General features: G+C 38.1%; 1 pseudogene; it reads left to right on the forward strand.

Annotated features, from left to right (window-relative positions):
• Positions 1 to 3,958, forward strand: part of LOC103582107 — a 14,338-nt pseudogene extending 10,380 nt beyond the window's left edge.
• Positions 3,959 to 4,213: the final 255 nt, after the last annotated feature.

Here is a 4,213-nt window from a genome sequence, read left to right on the forward strand (position 1 = left end):
TTGCCGGTCACGAAAAAAGACAAAAAGGAAAAAAAATAAAAAATTAAAAAAATTTAAAAAAAATTTTAAAAAACTCAACATATTTGAAGATATTTTTCTCTGTTTTTTTTTTCCTAGGTTAACACTCTTCACCCTTCCCCAACAGTACTTTTTTACATCTCTTTTTAAAGCACACCCTACACTGTCTTGTACCTAGTTGTTTACACAACTGTCTCCCTGGCTAGATTGTGAACTGCTTGAGAGTAACAACTGAGTATTATTCATCTTCCATGGCTACCATGAAATAGGTGTGCTGCAAATATTTGGAGAATAAATCAAAGAATAGTTGGGTGCTAACACATACACACTCACATGCGCGTGCACACACACACACACACACACACGCATTCACCCTGGGGATCCTTCTCTCTTCTTGCTTAGGAGGAAAGAAGATTCCTCCTACATCCTGACTCTTAAAACTAAATGCAATTGCAACTCCACATGACTTGAAGGATGAACTTTAGTCACTGAATTGAGTATTTAAAATAATGTGTTTTATCGGTAAAGATTTTTATATCACACTGTTCAGATGTTTTCCTAACATTAATCTCCATATAACATATACCTACGCCTATGACTTAAGGTAAACTATTTGCATCACAATTTTTTTTTGTATTTTTATACAAACTCCTCAAACCCTGGAGCAGTAAAGCATAAAGTACTACTCTAACGAGCTGGTAGGGGAAGTGGGAAGACTAAGTAGGGGAAGTGGGAAGTAGGAGATGCCTGCTGTTATTTCTGAAATGCAGAAGACATGATTGCTTCTTATAGCCCTTTTGAATACATGTCAAGAGGAACAGGATCATCATAACGAATCACCAGTGAAGGGCAATAGCATAATTATGGCTTTAAACATTTTCGTCATTAAAAAAATAAGCTATCTAGTGTGAGTGTTTCTCCAGTTGGATATTTGAGCAACCATGCTGAATCTTTTACTGTACTTTTACAGTTTTGTTTTGATATCTCACAATAACTCAGGGAGGGATTTAGAGTAGATATTATTGTTCCAATTTTATTATGAATTAAATTAAGTAAAGAGAAATAAGGTGATTTTCCCAAGCTTACATAGGATACTGAGCATGCTGCGAGAGGTAGCAGTTGCATGCCCAGGCTGTGGAACCAAACTGCCAAGTCAGACCTCAGTTATACTATTACTCACTGTGTGACTTTGGATAATTTATGTAATTTCCCTGCGCCTCAGTTTTCTTACTTGTAAGCAGAGATAATAATACAATATCTTGTAAGAGAGATAATAACCATCTCATGTTTTTTTCGTGTGAAGATAAATGAATTAATATAAGGAAATCATTAATTCCCTTATACAGTCACTTGAAAAGAAGATGATTAACCCATTACGACTGCACTGCTTTTCAAAGAGCATGAGGAATTGAGAAATGCCTGGAATATTTCAATCACTAGTGAACTATTTGTATTCAAAGTCAACATCAGCTAATGCAGCATTTTTCAAAGGACATTCAAAAGGATGAAACATTTCAAAAGGTACTCAAAGGAAAAAAGAATTTGAAAATATGGTGAAATGCATCCCTTAGAAAGTCATGACTACACATTTGCATGTTACAGTCACCAAATAAACCTACAATAAACTCCTAGTAGTACTTTGATCAGCACAATATTCTTCACACTTATTCGACCATATGATGTTTATCTCATCCAAACCCTATTATTCAAAGAACAAGTGTCCTACAGATAACACTGACTGGGTAGAATACTGCAGAATATAGGAGGGTCAGCAGGTGTCTATAAATGCACCAAAGAAGATCCTTTCGAGTTCTTGTCATTCAAAAGATGAAGGCAAAATCTCAATTTCATATCATATGAATTCTGGTCGTGGTTTTTGCCTTTCAGGCCTGTGGTACACTTTCAAAAAAAAATAAAATTTTGCAGTACACTGCTTATGCTCTTCCAGTCAGGGGAACAGAGATGCAGGGACATGAGTCCCTGTTCTTGTGCTCCTCCCGCTCCTCTTTGCACCCAGAGACCTGGAGACCTGTCATGATGCAGCTCAAATGCCACCTCCACCCATCAAACTTACCTTAATTCCCTTGACTGTTCCTCATCTGAAATCTCACAGTATTGTTCCACTTAGCCCTTTGTGTAACTGTGGTTTGAATGCTTAGATCCCACTAGACTTTTAACTTCCTTCCAGGCAGGAGCTGCCTCTCTCGTACTTTACCACTTCCCGCTCTAAAGATCGTAGGTGGTTGCATAGTACATAGTAGGGTTCAGTAAATAGTTGTTTACTATCTTGTTGAGTACTGTTGAATAAGTAATCACTAAATACTTAATGGGTAGAGGAATGAATGAACTTCCTCTCACCCTGCAAAAAAAATGGTAAACCATCTATGTTCTAATACCACTGCCTCGAGACAAATGATCATCATGTAAATGATTATTATCCCACTCAGAGCCATGCTGATAAGTCCTTTCCCCTCCTCACTGTGTTTGGCTAGTATTTTGTTTTCACAGAATTAGCTTTGCTCTACTTGAATCCAGATTCGAACCAACATTACCCCTCTCCTACACAGAGAGGCTCAATTGACAAAGTCATTTTTCCATATTACACATACTTAGCTAGGAAACAACAGAAAAGGAGAATACTAGATATGTGTATCAGAGAGAGAGAGAAGAAAGAGAAGAAGGATGGGGAGGAAAATGACCAGGTGTGGGGACAGCATTTTAGAGGCAGATTAATACATTGTCACAGATTGACACAGAGACAGATTAACTCTGGTATAAAGGTAAGAAAAAAAGAAGCTACCAAAACTTTAAATTCTAGTGCTTAGTCCAGACTCTTTACCTGAAAGAGGAATCAAGATGAAAGATTATTAATTCAACACTACACAAACTCAGCATTTATACCATGGGAATCATGACAGAGTGGTCAGGAAGGTCCCTGTTTGATTTGCATCTTATTCCTGGTTTCACCCCTGCCCCCAGATGTGCAGTGTTTGGGCCTACTGAGAACCTGAGAACTGCATCTGGAGATAAGACCGAGACAGGACACAGCCTTAACATGTAATTGTGAGGAGGGTAATAACCACATTCACTGCTATATCTTCCTTTAAAAGTCACAAAGTATTTTCACTTAACTACTCCAGAATTTAGATCCTGTAGGTATTTTAATCCCCATTTTGGAGATGAACAACCTGAAGCTAAGAAAAAAAAATGACTTTCAAAAATAATACAACTGAGGGGAGCACATCTGGCAGGATTGGGCAGCCCTGCCCAAGGAAGAGGAGTTTCATCTGTCTCTTCAGCTGGCGGGAGCAGCAGGAGCAGGACCGTGGGGGCTGTGTGATCAACTGGGTTTGTGAAACAGCTGCTGACATTTCTGAATCCATTGGGGCTGATGGCAGTGCCAAGCTAGATGCCGATTACCCCCTTCAAGTCCTTTATTGTGGAGTCTGTTGGTTACCAGCAGAAGAGTACCGTGAATATGCGCCTGATGTTGCTAAATGTAGACAATGGTTAGAGAAACAATTTCCAAATGAATTTGCAAAACTTACTGTAGAAAATTCACCCAAACAAGAAGCTGGAATTAGTGAGGGTAAAGGAAAAGCAGAGAAAGAAAGGAGAAGAAGAAACAAAATAGAGGTGGAAGGGGTCAAATAAAACAAACAAAAAAGAAGGTTGTACCACAAAAGGTTACTATAGCCAAAATTCCCAGAGCAAAGAAAAAGTATGTGACAAGAGAGGGTGATCTTGCACTTTTGAAATTGATCTTAATGAAGCACAAAGAATTTTTGCTCAGAAATTCTCCCGTGGTGCCTTAGTAACGGGGGAGGATGAAATGATCATTCAGGGAGACTTTACAGATAACGTCATTGATATCATTCAGGAAAAATGGCCACAGGTGGATGATGACAGCATCAGAGATCTTTGAGGACTAAAGAAATGAGTTTAAAAATTTATCTGTATTTAATGATCTGAACAGAGAGTTGATGTGGCCAAAGGGAGAGAGGCTTTTGAAAAAATACAGATATTTATTCTACAATACAACTGTAGACTACCCTCATTCCTGGCATTTTCACTGTGCTGTAAAAGGCTGCTTGTTTTTTTATTGCCGAAGTATTTAAACAGGGGAAACTGTCGTATTTATGCCTGAAATAGAATTTAGTCAAATAAAAAATTTTGATCATTTGGTACTGACTTT

This window comes from Galeopterus variegatus, unplaced genomic scaffold (genome assembly GCF_000696425.1).
Source record: "Galeopterus variegatus unplaced genomic scaffold, G_variegatus-3.0.2 Scaffold14916, whole genome shotgun sequence".
NCBI classification, from domain to species: domain Eukaryota; kingdom Metazoa; phylum Chordata; class Mammalia; order Dermoptera; family Cynocephalidae; genus Galeopterus; species Galeopterus variegatus.